Source organism: Globicephala melas, chromosome 17 (genome assembly GCF_963455315.2).
Source record: "Globicephala melas chromosome 17, mGloMel1.2, whole genome shotgun sequence".
NCBI classification, from domain to species: Eukaryota; Metazoa; Chordata; class Mammalia; order Artiodactyla; family Delphinidae; genus Globicephala; species Globicephala melas.
In genome coordinates this window covers 23,918,329-23,933,387 of record NC_083330.1, presented here as the reverse complement: position 1 = coordinate 23,933,387, position 15,059 = coordinate 23,918,329, and the positions used below count along the sequence as shown (strand labels likewise).

General features: G+C 42.9%; 1 protein-coding gene across 1 annotated transcript in view; it reads left to right on the top strand.

The window, feature by feature from the left end:
* PAG1 (phosphoprotein membrane anchor with glycosphingolipid microdomains 1) overlaps nucleotides 1-15,059 on the top strand; it is a 138,282-nt gene that overhangs the window by 100,946 nt on the left and 22,277 nt on the right. The window lies entirely within an intron of this gene.

Below are 15,059 nucleotides of genomic sequence, written 5' to 3'. Positions count from 1 at the left end.
TTGAGAGCTTTTAAAATCTATAAAGGAAGAGTATATGGCAGTTAAATTTAAAGCTTCATATATACAATATTTAGAAATTAAGATCTGTTTTTAAGAAATACTGAGATTGTTATAATAAAGACACTTACATAAGACTCTTCAAAATGTGTGAAATCAAAAACTTGTAATTGGGGTTGGTGTAGAGAGAGGGAAGAAACAGCTAGACTAAGGTAATTGCTAAAATTGAAGGATAATTACAGCGTTCAGCTTCCAGCCAGAGAAAAGGAAGTATGATTTTTGTATGTATAGTTTAGTCACTATAAAAAAAAAATCAAACTAACTTATCAGGATAAATAAAACCACCTTCCAAGCACTAAAATCTCTGAGTTTATCACAAAAAGCTTTATGCACTACACAATAGAACAAGGTCCTTAATAGTTCTACCAAAAAATACAGAAAAATAAATCATGACAGTTCCTTATGTTAATATTTTATAATAGCTACTTTTTATGACATTAATTAGTCAGTGGGTTCAGCTGCTATCCAGTCTGCCCCCCCAGCTCATGACAATAGAATAGTGTCGGCTACAATATGGAGGCTATTTGTACTCCAGTTAACATTGGCAAGAGGGTATCCTTCAGTTCATCGAAAAGCCATATCCAATAATAAATTAGGGGAAATGGCATCAGATTACAACTCGGTTAATGACGTGAAAGATTGGAATTTGATTTTTCAGCCTCTCCCTACCCTGTCTGATCGTACAATGGTAGTACTATGACACAGTCTGGGAGAACGTTATCAATACTAGTTTGGGGACTATGCTGAAATCCTACCCCTTGGTGACTTAGATGGATCCTGGCTACAGAATCAGAGACTTGTGGTAGATTAGTGAATGTTGCAGGACATCTAAGATTGTTCTTAATCATGTTCTTAGTAAGATGAAACACAGTGGCTGCTGGTGGACCAGTTGTCCCTAAAATTTGCTTGTTCCTGATATATTATAATATGATAGTGCATTAGGAAGTAAAATAAAGTAGGATTTCAAAGGGTTTGGAGAAAGGCTTAAAAAAAAGTAATGTAAAAAAGACTGACTCTTTCTCTTAAATTTAAAATATAATAATGTATTGTTTTATAATTAGTGTTGAGAAATCACATAACCATTAGAAATAATTGCTTACAAAAAAAACTGGAATGAAGCCACTTGGCTTAGATGATCTAATCCAATAAATTAAAAGAATAATACTGATTTATGTAGCAATATATAATAGCAATAACTAAATTCAGCAATAACTGAACAGCAATAACTAGGTGTCAGTGACTACTCTGATTTTGCTAAATGAGTTTTTTTGTCCTGGAAACACACCTTCCTGTTCCATTTTGTAAGTATATTTTTCTTGAAGTTTTCCTGTAATAGAGGCCTGAGAAATAATTCAACAGTGACCTTCTCAGGATCAAATTCCACTGTGCTACTTTCATAGTGTGCATCTACAGAGCTGCTGTGATGGCTATGCAGTGCCTACCCCACGCCTCTAGGGGTATCACTCGTATGCTCTAGTTTATGCTCTTAGCACAGCCAGAGCCTCTCAAAGCCTCAGTGGCAGAGAGGAGTGAACTCAAATTTTTGATTCCATGTGCAAAATTTCTTTGAGTTCTCATATGCCTTTTTTTAAGTTCTTACTAGATTTACATTATACTCCATAAATACCTGTGTTTCTTTTATTAACAAGTGAAAGTTAAAATTGAGTAACTTGGGGCTTCCCTGGTGGCGCAGTGGTTGAGAGTCTGCCTGCCAGTGCAGGGGACACGGGTTCGAGCCCTGGTCCGGGAAGATCCCACATGCCGCGGAGTGGCTGGGCCCATGAGCCACAACTCCTGAGCCTGCGCGTCTGGAGCCTGTGCTCCGCAACAAGAGAGGCCGCGATAGTGAGAGGCCCGCGCACCACGATGAAGAGTGGCCCCCGCTTGCCGCAACTAGAGAAAGCCCTCGCACAGAAACGAAGACCCAACACAGCCAAAAATAAATAAATAAATAAATTAATTAAATTTTAAAAAAACTGACTAACTTGGATAGTCAGGTAGAGGTGGCTGGCACATTTTCCTGAATTTACCACAGCATGCCTCTAAGGTGTGCCTTCCCCAATACGCCACTTCACCATAGGCCATTCTCCTGTCTCAATTTCATGCCTTTGAAATGTTCCTTCCCCAAAAGGGGTGAAAACATAGGATAGAGAAGTGCTGAGTCAGGGGGTGTCAAAGCCATATCCTGATATTAGCTCTCATTTTCTTGCTCTCTACTTTCCAAAAAAAAAAAGGAAATTGGGGCAGAGTGGCTACCTTGACAGCCTGACCTGATGTACAAAATACTTTGAACTCAGCAGGGGGGAAAGACTCTCTTTTAAATATCAGTGTTATAAATCCATATTCTAGGTCTCTCCAAAACGTTCTTAATACTGTGGCATAGAATGTAAATTCCAAATGTGACCCTTCCACTTGGAAACCACTGTGACATTCAAAATAACAAACTCTTCAAATTATAAAGACCATAAACACAGCCTTCACCCATGTCTTCGTTTCATTCATGATTTACAAACAGAAAAAAATGGGAAATCTTGAGGGAGAAGATGTGATTTTTCATTAGCTATGAAGATTTTCAAAACTGCATTAGTCTCAGTTCATTAGGTCTTATAATCGCATTAGCTACGTGGCATTGTAAGGGAAGGAATGCCCTGCAGAGGCCTCCCAGTGGATTTCCTAGGAGTTTCACTACCCCTGCCCCCCGGGACTCAACATAGGATTAGATTTTTCCTTTCATAGGATGAACCAATGGAAATGATACAGCTTGTAGGGACCACATTTACACAGACGTTTCCTCTCACACTTTCCTAATTCCTGCTACAGTGATTCCCCTGGCCAAATGATGTCAGTTCTGAGTAATTCTGATCCCCCAAAGACTTGAAGATGAGTAACTTCCACCTCACTGGGATTCCTGTAGGACTTGTAACAAATTTAGAGCCTGGGGTTTTCAGCGAGCTACTTAATGTTAGGATCACTTAGGACACGTGTTAAAAATACAGATTCTTGGGCTCCACTGCAGCTGTATTATATCAGAATATCTGAGGGTCAGGCCTTGGCATCAGCAGTGTAACAAGTGCCCAGCGGGTGGTGAGCAGGACTGAGGGGGTTTGGGGGGGGGGGCATCTCTGCAATGGCTGATGCTCTCACGTGGCCTGGGAAGGAAGCCAGATGAAACCAATGGGGCTGAGATGGAGGGGCCTGGAGGCCGTGCCCTTTGATACCAGTCGAGGCTAGTTATTCGGTAGGGCCACAGTCAAAACACTCATCCACTGAAGTTGAGAAAATATTCTGCTCACAAATGAGATACTCTTCTATCCTGCCATGTCTCTACTCAAGACCCTACAGTTTATTCCATATTGCCTTTATTTTTTTATTATTTTTTAACATCTTTATTGGAGTATAATTGCTTTACAATGTTGTGTTAGTTTCTTCTGTATAACAAAGTGAATCAGATATATGTATACATATATCCCCATAACCCCTCCCTCTTGCGTCTCCCTCCCACCCTCCCTATACCACCCCTCTAGGTGGTCACAAAGTACGGAGCTGATCTCCCTGTGCGATGCAGCTGCTTCCCACTAGCTATCTATTTTACACTTGGTAGTGTGTATATGTCCATGCCACTCTCTCACTGCGTCCCAGCTTACCCTTCCCCCTCCCCATGTCCTCAAGTCCATTCTCTACGTCTGTGTCTTTATTCCTGTCCTGCCCCTAGGTTCATCAGAACCATTTTTTTTTTAGAGTCCATATACATGTGTTAGCATACAGTATTTGTTTTTCTCTTTCTGACTTACTTCACTCTGTATGACAGACTCTAGGTCCATCCGCCTCAGTACAAATAACTCAATTTTGTTTCTTTTTATGGCTAAGTAATATTCCGCCTTTATTTTTTGAAACAACTTTTTTAAATTTAAATATAGTTGATTTACAGTATTGTGTTTCAAGTGTACAGCAAAGGGATTCAGTTATATATTTTTTTTTCAGATTATTTTCCGCTTCTCTCTGCTATACAGTAAATCTTTGCTGCTTATCTATTTTATGTATAGTGGTGTGTATCTATTAATCCCAAACAGCTAATTTATCCCTCCCTCCAACTCCTGCTCTCCCCTTTGGTAACCATAAGATTGTTTTCTATGTCAGTGAGTCTGTTTCTGTTCTGTATATAGATTCATTTGCATTATTTTTTAGATTCTGCATATAAGAGGTATTATATAATATTTGTCTTTGTCTGACTTACTTCACTTGGTATGATATTCTCTGGGTCCATCCATGTTGCTGCAGATGGCAATATTTCATTCTTTTTTATGACTAAGTAATATTTCATTGTGTGTGTGTATATATAATATATATACATGTATATACACCACATCTTCTTACCACATCTTCTTAAATACTCCGCATTGCCTTCTGTATCTAGTTCGAAGTGTTTTTGGCTGTCCATGATATTAATGGCCATTGTAATGAACACAGACCTCTTACAAAGAATGTGACAGGTTCTGATGGTTGAGTTTCATGTTTAGTCATGTCACACCTTGTAAGAACAGAATCTCCACAGGGGTTGCCATTCTGTTATACCCATCTCCCCATCTCTGTCGACAGAGTGTTGTCTTCCCTAAAGTGGGCAAAGGAGAAGAAGAAAATAAATGTGCTGAAGTACGTAGACATGTACATACACATGTCATTCTTAAACTCCCAAAGTACCCCATGGAGTAAAGCCAGCTGCAAACAAAATGGTAAAGCAGAAAAAAATTACCAGAAAAGTCCTCCGAGTCTGTTCCCCTTGCCTCCCTCCACGTACAGTGTGTCTGCACTCTGGCCTCAGCCCTCTCACCTTCTCCTTCCCTCCCTTGTCCTCACTAGGTGAATTGCTCTGTTCTGTCATTTATGGCTTAATGGGATTTTAAATGCTTGTGCCACTTCTTGCATGAATGTTTTTTTAAGCTTTGCTTTCACTGTAAAGTGAAAGCAGTTTTCTTCCATTAGGGGGTGGGGGGACGGGGAGGGGTACTCTCTTCAGGTACCCTCCCAGGTCCTTGAAATCTGATCCATCCTCAGCAGTTGGCTGACCCTGACTGTGATGGGTGGGTGCGTGGGTCCCTGGTAGTGGTCCTGTCCACCCCGTACTCATGCAAAGGCTGCCTTTGGAATCCGCCAGACACAATGAGGACAGTTCTCAGCTTGAAACAACATCAGTCCAAGGGTACTGCAGCTGCGTCAATGCCACGGCGCCTCTGCTGTCAAGCTGAACGGAATCACGCTACAATTATTGTGGCTAGATGTTGTTTCTCATGCAATATGGTGGAAATGAAAGGACTTCCGGCTTTTTTTTCCTGACTTCCCGTGCTTGGAATTCAACAATAAATTGTTTTTCATCTGTGATCAAAATATATCTCTGTATTAGGAACTTAATTCTAAAGGTTTTTCACCTCTTGCCAGTTGAATTTTGCAACTGAATCGCAACAGACTAGTGTCATCTCATATTTAAGGTGTGATTAGAAGATGAAACAGTCCTTGGCACAGAGTAGGTATTTAGCGATTATTTGTTCAGTGAATTACTGAGTGTCAAAGAGTAAAATACAGTTTGTGCCTTAGTGTCAAAGAGTAAGAAACATTGGAGGTATTAGTCAAGAAACGAATGAAGCCACCCCCAAAGAGCTGAGCATCTTTCATAATAAAGACAGAGAAAGTCTCCAGAATGTTCTGTCACATTTGGAATCTCCTCAGGCTTGTCAAGTATTGAGATTGGAAATTAGATGGATCCCTTTCAGACTTGCTGTCTTTGTAAGATTTTCCTAAGTTAGGGCATATGCCTTTAAAAAGCCTCAGAAGCTTCCAGCAGCCGCATCTTCTCTCTAAGTCACCTCTGCACACCCGTCTGCGTACTTTGGTTTGATCTTCACACTTTGTTGAAAGGCTTTTATAAATATGAATCGTAAATGTGTAAATATATCAACTACACGCGAATGAGAAAATTAAGAGACTCATCGTCTGCTCTGCAGCCATTGTGCCTGGTGTCGCTGCCAGATGTGCTGTTGATGTTCTGGGGGTGTCAGGATTGACCTCCGGCGCTGGACACTGACCGTAAAGACCGCCCATGATGTCCCCTCCTGACATCTGTGACTGGTGTGGCCTTATCAGGTTTTCCCATGAATTATTGAGACTGTGTTTCCTGGGGCGTTGAAACTATTGATCACACTGAGAATTTCCAGTTCTTGCTGGGTCAATACTTCCCTTTGTGTGGAAAGTTCTGGATGTGGGTCGTAAAACTTAGGAATCACTGGCTACTTTTATAATAGAATCTCAGAGCTGGAAAGAAACTTTATAAATGACCTCACTTTTCAGAAGGATAAACTGAGGCACAGGTGGTGCGGGCTCATTCCAGGCCACAGAGCAATGTAGTGGAAAGGGATGGAGCAGAAGCTGGGTCTGTGCCTCCACACATCAGTGACTTGTCTCATTAGACTCTGTAAAGGGCAGCCTTTTATTTGTGTGCTTCTATGGGAATCAAGAAGGCTCCAAGGACACAGGAGCTCTGACCTCATCTCATCTAACTTTAAGGAAGATGAAGGCCAAGTTTCAGCCCCAGGGATCTGGCTCAGTGACCCTTCAACCCTAGTTGAAGGAAGATGAACATCTACGCTAGTATTATTCATACATGGCCCTCAGACCAGCAGCCTAGACCTCCCCTGAGGGCCGAATAGAGATGCAGGATTCACAAGAACATAGAGAACAGACTGGTGGTTACCAAGGGGAAGGGGGTTGAGGGAGGGATGGAGTGGGAGGTTGGGATTAGCAGATGCAAACTATTATATATAGGCTGGATAAACAACAAGGTTCTACTGTATAGCACAGAGAACTATATTCAATATCCTATGGTAAACCAGAATGGAAAAGAATATGAAAAAAAATGCAAATATATGTATAACTGAATCACTTTGCTGTACAGCAGAAATGTACACAACATTGTAAATGAACTATACTTTAGTTAAAAAAAAAATTAAAACTGAAAAAAAAGAAAGAAATGCAGGATTCAGAATCTGCTGCTGAACAAGATCCCCAGGTGATCTGGAGAGGAAGGAAGGTGCTATTCTAGAACAGCCTTCTCCAATTTCGGCATGCATCACAGTCACCTGGAGGGCTTGTTAAAACAGAGATTGCCAGACCTCACCCCAGACTTTCTGAGAAGGCCCTGAATTCTGCATTTTAAACAAGTTCCCAGATGATGGTGAGGCTTCTGCTCCAGAACCACCTTTGGAGGAGCTCTGCCCTACAAGGTCCATGGCCCTGTCGCTTCCTCTATAAGGAGCTTGGGAGTCACACTCCCTGAGTCATCTGCTCCCCCCACCCTCCTGGCAGAAAGCCTTGAGGGTGAGCCCGGAGTACCTACATTTTCAAACACAAATTCTGACTCATTGTAATCAAGCTGTCACTCTGTCTCCCTAAGTAGTTTCTGGGAACACCGGCAAGTAACTCGCAGGGATGGTTTTTGAAGATTTTGCTTTCTAGAGGTCAATGAAAAGCACTTTGTCGGCCAGTTTTATAATGTAAAGAATTCTTAATGTTTTTTAAATGTAGGAAAGATGAGAATTAAAGATTGCCTTGATGTGTTGAGCACTGGGTAATGTCACGCTACCTTCTTGCTAGTGCCTGGGTAGAATATTAACTCTTACCTCAGAGTCCTTACATCCGGGTACATCAGAAGGTGTGGCTGATCTAACTCACAATGAAACCAGTACTACGAACTGGGATTCCTCTGGGATGTGGCTTAAATTGCTCTCTAACTCTGAAATTCCACTTCTTCCATCCTGAAGGTTTCCTTTTCCCAGAATAAGCATCCTTTGATGTACAATCTCCATGAGGTAGCATTGTTAGGTGAGGGCTTGGTAGAAGCTAATTGGGATGTGACAGATACTGGAGCACTTGTAATTAGTGTCCAACCACAGTTCAAGTGTTAAAATGAATCTGATCTTTTAAATATCATGGTCCGTGAGTGGAGGATTTGAGAGACGTTTATGTCACATGGTAAATTTCTGAACCTCTCATCAAAGACACTGAAGGGTTTTGGGAGTTTTTTTGTTTTGTTTTTCTTTGGTTAAGTCTTTTACTACTACTTTTTTAACAAGTGTCTGAATCACCCGTGCGTCAAAAGCCAAATAAAAACAGGCAAAGAAGTGCTTAACAGAGTCCTGACCTCACATAGAGAACAGACTTGTGGTTGCCAAGGGGGAGGGGGCTGGGGGAGGGGTGGGTTGGGAGTTTGGGGTTAGCAGATACAAACTATTATATATAGAATGGAAAAACAACAAGGTCCTACTATAGAGCACAGGGAACTATGTTCAGTATCCGGTGATAAACCACAATGGAAAAGAATAGGAAAAAGAATGTATATATATGTATAACTGAATCACTTTGCTGTACAGTAGAAATTAACACAACACTGTAAATCAACTATACTTCAAGAAAATAAATTTTTAAAATGAAAATAAATAAAAGTCCCACCTCAGTAAACTGGCCTGTGTGTAAACAGCACATCCCCACCGGACTCCAGCGAAGAAGATGGTGCCAGGGCTGCAAAGTGCACTAGTTCCCTTGGAAGGGAGACCCATGATGACATGGCTGGGAGTGAACAGTGGGCGAATCGGAGGAGAGGGAGCGTTCTTCTCTCTGGTGCCGGAAACAAGTCACGACCGCGTGAAGTTGAGCCTGCCAGAAAGATGGCGTGGCTCCCATGTCCTCACCTGCCTCCTCTTGTCCCAGGTGGGCGGACACCTGGGGGTTATGAACATGGTGGGGATGGCCGTGTTTTTTTTTTTTTTATTTCAAGCCTACGAGTCGAAACTGATATACACTGGGCCCCTTCAGGACCCTGAGGGGAACGTGGGGAGAGGCCAGTCGATCATGTGTAGGATGGAGGCAGCACCATGGAGACTTCCCCACCAGCTAGTCAAGCAGGCAAGCCAGCTTCTGGAACCCCTCACATCCCCAAGAAATTTCAGCCTTGTTTGAGAAGATTGAGAAAAAGAATTTCTTCTAATTCTTAACCGTCTCTGAAGGCCAAGTCAGTATCCACCTCCTCTTGGATCTTTGGAATTATTTACTCATTATTAATTCATTCAACTTATGTATTAAGTGCCTACTGTGTGCCACACACTAGGACTACAACTGCGAACAAGATACGTCTCTCCACAGCCTCCCTCTTGGAGCTTGGACCGGTGGAAGAGACACACAGAGGGCTTCATCACTCTACTCTTGAGTGATGCTATGAAGGGAAAAACTTGTAAAAAAAAAAAAAAAAAAAAAAGTCAGGGGGCCTAAACTAAACTGGGGAGCGGGAAACAGCGTCAGAAAAGCTGCTCCAAGGAAGCGACATTTAAGCTGAAACCTGAGGGATGGTTAGGCTTCCATCGGATGAAAATGTGCGAAGACAGCCAAGAATAGTTAAGGCTCCCCTTTCCTTTGAGAAATGTAAGACCCAGGACTGTGAGGGAGGGAAGAGAGAGGTGTGTACCAGATTCCTAGGAGAGGAGGGAGGCGTGACGTGTCATTGCTGAGAAGGGGCCAGAGGGACGCCAAGCTTGGGGATACATTGAGATCGCCAGTGTGGAGACCTGGTAAGGGTGGTGAGGATTCACGTACAGAGAAGCAAGTAATTCCAGTGCTGGGACCTTTTTCAAGAGACCTCAGGCTGCTTTGGTGACAGTACAAAAGAGGCAGGTGGCTGTGTTTGTTCCAGAGCTAAGGTTTTGCCTTAAGACATACTTGGCTTAATTTTTAATTGTTTGCCTGATGTGCTCTTCTCTTTTATTCTCCTTCTCTCCCTTACCTAATACATTATTCATTAAACTTGCATTTTGAGAGTCAGCTTGCGAATCCTCCCTTTGCAGTAACGTGTATTCAGTAAAAATGTCTTGACTGTCTCCTGTTTGCCAGCTCATGGAGATGCTGAGAATGTGGTGGGTTACAAGATGGATATATCCCTGCCCTCAAGGAACTTTTCATTCAGATCAGATGAGCAAACATGCAAGGCAGGAAGAAATAGAGCCTAAAGTTCAAACTGCACACTTTGTGAAACAGCCCATTAAGACTTGCTTATGCAAATTGAAGACCCTATACCTGGATTCCTCCCCCATGTCTGTCAGAATCATTCTCTCTCTCTCTCTCTCTGTCTCCCTCTCTCTCCCCGACCCCTCTCCTGTTCTCTCATGAGATTTACCATTAAAAATAAAAAAACATGAGCCTTGGGAATTGGTTTTCAAGTCAGGATAGGAGGAACAACCTTAGAAGGCATTCCTTACCCACCAAAGTCACTCGCCTTTTGGCTTTTCTGAAGGCAAAAACCAAAACGGCAGCAGAGCTTTGATAAGCAATAAACTATATTACTTCTGTAATGGAAGTTTAATGTATTTTTGAAGACAAGTGACAGCCACACACACACACACACACACACACTCCCAAAGGGTCAGATTTCCCATTTCCCATGGGGATCAACAGGTTTAATATGCACAAGAAGAAATCAGGTTACGCTTACAGATGGCCTGAAGGATTTATAACCCGCTCTTGGGATGAATGCCTTGCTCTTTCCACAGCAGCAGCAAGCCTTGATGGCAGCAGGGCCAGTTTGGTGTTGTCAAGGCTCCCCAGGTTCCTTTCTCTCGCGCTTCAAGCCGCTGCAGGAAGAAACGTCAAGATACTGCTCCATAGTGATGTAAATAAAATGATGATTCGGGAAACCGTAAAGAAAATCTTACCTTGGAGTCCTTTACCACCTTCTGCTTTTTGGGTGTGTTTCCCCCCGACTCAGGAAAGAGAGAAACAGGGATATGTTTGTAACAACTGGTGTGGCAGAGACCCTTGGGCCTTAGCAGGACCCTGGTGGACAGACATGGCTCCGTGTTTACAGCAGACCCGCTTGACTCTCACACAGAGTTCAGTGCACAAAGCTTACCTATAGCAGAGCCCCTTTGGTCGGAAGAGAAATTGACCCGAAATTGACCCGAATTTGAATACTTGAGCTTAAAACTCTTTCAGGAGACCGGAGACTTCAGTGGAGAGGTTCATGCTTCCATAGCCTGTGCATCTGCCCACGTGCCTCACAGGACAGAAGCCCAGCAAAGAATTTAGGTGTTTGGTTAAAATCTGTTGCTCGTAAAGTGTCATTTTACCGCATGGTTCCCACACCTGGTGATGACCCGGGAAGGAGGCGTTCCCATGGCGATGGGTCCTTGACCTCCTCATTTCGGCCATCGGTGAGGAGTCATGTGGAGGTGGTTTCCAACATGCTTAATTATGAGTCAACTAGGACAGCTATAAAATGGTAATGACCATCATTACTGACCTCAACCGGCTTCAGAGGAACTAAGTGTCTGCTTCTATAGCTAATCTCACCGGCCATCCCAGCTCTACCAAATTATACAGAATTTGCAGCGATCAGAGCACCTACCTGTTAAATGTGTTTGGCTAAACAAAGAAATAGCTGGTAGTTGGCCTGCAACTTTCCTTCATTTCATCCGGTTTTTGCTTTCTGTTTTGTTGGAATTGATTGAGGTGGCGATAGTCCAGGCTAATGAAGACAGTTAAAAGGCTCAGCAGAGGCGCCGACAGCAAGAATAACTGAGGTCTGTCCTGGAGGGCTGAGAATAGAATTATACTGCCCCCTTGTGGTTAAACGTGGCACCTGCTTTTAAAGTAAAAGGCCCTCGGTTTTTCTCAAGATTGAATCACTTACTGATTAAAATCGTGAAAGGAATGGATACAAAAGTATGAGTGATTATGGAGCTTTTAGTCCGAAATAGTTATCCAACCCTACTTCGAAAAGAATCCCCAAAAGCAGTCCTATAAACTCAGGCATCGACCTTTCTCAGGGCCAAATGACAATTTCCCACAGTACTCTGAAATGATAAAATTGCGGGGTGGGCGAAATGCCACTGCCTCTTGTCAATATCATGCATTAAATTACAGTCACTGGTCATGATTGAACGTCAGTGCAGCCAATGGTGAAGCCTATTCTAAAACAAAAAAAATGATGTACAACTATTAACCTAAATCTGCTATTTCATTAGTAGTATGATCTTTTGCAACACATCTTAGTGGGGCATTCAGGTGCTGTAATAAATGTTCGCTGAGGTACGGTGAATGGTCATCCTTTGCTCTATGTTGAATAACTCATAGAGTATTTACACATGTGGTCTGACAACGGGATTTTTTTTAACTTTGAAGAAACAGGATTCTATAATTGAATGCAATTTTATTGAGACGGGTAGGAACAGGATGGAGAGAAATAGGCTTAAATATCGCCTTGAAAAAATGGTGAGAGATCGCCCCAAACTGTTCATGTATTTCTGCTGGTGTGAGTTGATGCCGGATGCTCAGGAAACATCTTACTTGATATAGGAATTAGCAGAAAATTAGCTGGTCCCCAAGGCCGGTAACAACATCAGGGACTCCGCAGCCTTGGATTATCTTTTCCCCGTGGACCTGGTTGGTAAAGGCGCACAGTGTATAATATAGAAAACCCTCGCTCCTTCGGGGGCCCTTCCTTTTCAGGGTGACTTCTTACTTCCCGGACCCTGTGCCTCGCTGTCCTCATTCTCCCTCTCTGTCGCTAATCCTGAGAGAAGCCTTGAGTCTCAGGGAAGGACACCTATGCCCCGCCCTGCTCAAAATGAACTCCACGAAAGAACCCTGAACACTGCATTTAAGTTCAGTGAAACCAGTGCAGGAGGGTCCAGCCTTGGGGGGAAAGTCCATTCCACTTCTTGGAAAGCCCTGGACCATCCACACAGGGCTTCCACTCTCATCTCCACCAAGGGGGAGGAATGTGGAAGTCATAACGCGTACATCCGTTATGGGTGTTAGCTCTTCTCTACACACATGGGGGAGGGGCAGTCCGTCTACGCACGGTGAGGGGGTAATCTACATATGCGGTGGAGGGAGGGAGTCGTCCATCTACACAAATGGGGCGGGGGAAGGGGATAGTCTATCTACACACATGGTGGGGAAAGAGGGGGAAGTAGGCCATTTACACACACTGGGGGGCGCAGTTCATCAAAACACACACGGGAGGGCTAGTCCGTCTACGCACATGGTGGGGATGGTCCGTCTGCACACACTGGGTTGGTGGGGGGAGGCAGCCATGTCTCAATAGTAAATAAGCCACTAAAATTTAAGAAGGAGATGACCAGAGAAGAAATGGGCCGGAGAATTATGGAAACAGGAGACCAGAAAGAGAAAGAGACCAGGAGAGGAGAGTACCAGTGGTGCAGACCTTCTCTAAAACTGGAACAATCCCACTGGGAGGGAGGTCATGTGTGTGTAGACCCCTGGCCCCTGCAAGGGTAGGTGTTCCTGCTGCACTGCCACCACAGCTGTGACCTGTGTGGCTCCTGTCGAGTTGCACATAGAGGTTTCTGAGAGGTGGAAGCTGCCCACGCAATTGGAGCTCTTGTCCTGAGGGGTACAATGTATTGATAATCTGACTCAGAAACAGTACCAGATGATGATCTTGCTTTTCACTGTGAGATTTTTTTTGTCCACGATGAGAACTTTTGTAAAAAAGCATTTCTGTCAGTAGCTTTTCTGCAAATTCTGGTTGAAGGGGAGTGATCCAGGAGTTTTGACACATTTTCTCTGAGTTACATCCTTTATTCAGTAGCTGGTAATAATCTGCTTTTGCCCTTTTTCTCCCCACACTGTTCTGCTAGCTGGAGCACCACATAATTCATTATATTCTATCGCCTCCCCCTGTTGAGAAAGAGAGAAAGAGAAAAGAGAAACGTGTACCAGAGATGGAGAGAGGGTCCTGCTGGATAGATACGTGCCTTTTGAATAATTCACTCAGCAAACTATTTTCTAAGAACCGGGAACTTTATAAAGAGACATTGATTAAATCATTGTACGAATGAATGAGCAAAGGAAAGAAGGAACACACAAACGCCTGCACAACAGATATCTTTTGTTTGTACCTCCTGAAATGTGTTATGCATGAACCTGGATCTGGATATAAAAATTTATTTCATATATATTCAGAGGTCCCCGTCATTCATGTGCTTGAATGTATTTTAATAACTTGTGGTGCCAGTTTGTAGTCTAAGTTTAAAAGTGAATTATTCATTGTTTCAACAAATCGTAAGAGAAGTGCTGGCGATTTTCACTCAGTTATAGCTGTCCAGGGGCAAACAGGCAAAGGCAATTTGACCATCCATTCCTGTATGCATGTAGTGTTTATAGGTATAATATATAACCAACACAGGAAGAAAGAAGTTCTGTATTACCCAGGAAGTTGTCATTTATTTATTTATAGAGCATTAAGAAGTGTTCATGTTGGTTCAAGGCCATATAGAAAGCAATCGATTTCATCTAGAAATCTCTCTGCATGCTTGTAGATAAAATTTCTTTTTCTCCAGCTTTTTATTATTTGTCACCTTTAAATATTGAAATAAATGTGAAATGTTTCACCTGGAGAAAATCTGGTCTCGTTGAACCACAGTGACTCCGTTAAGCTCCCCAGGTGCTGACTTGATGTAGATGCTCAGTGATGGCTACATAGAGTCCCAGGTCTGTTACGGAAGCAAATGGAAATGCAAACATCAACCGTCTTTTTCAAGAAAAAAAAAATGTTTTGAGTTTTGATGAATTATCATGACAAAAATATTTATTTGCTGACTTTATTCATGAATCTTGAGATGAAGTTAAAGGCTGTTTAAGTGAGAATGTTCTAGAATTGAGCAAAGCAAATGTTCTTTAAACAAGGCATCTCTGACGAGAGATCATCGTTAATTTGATATAGCACTCTGTTTTTCAAAATCTAAAAGTCTTAAAATATTTCACAGAACTCATTGGCCATTTTCATTTAGAAGCCCTGTAGCTGGACCGGGAAGCGGTAGCCCCCAGTGAGAAGGAGCGCCCTCTAGGGGCTGAGACCACTGGCGCTGGAGTCAGAGCTGGCTGGTCTCACATCCTCCGCTGCCACTGAGCGCGGTGACACCGTCGGGGAACTTAGTGTCTCT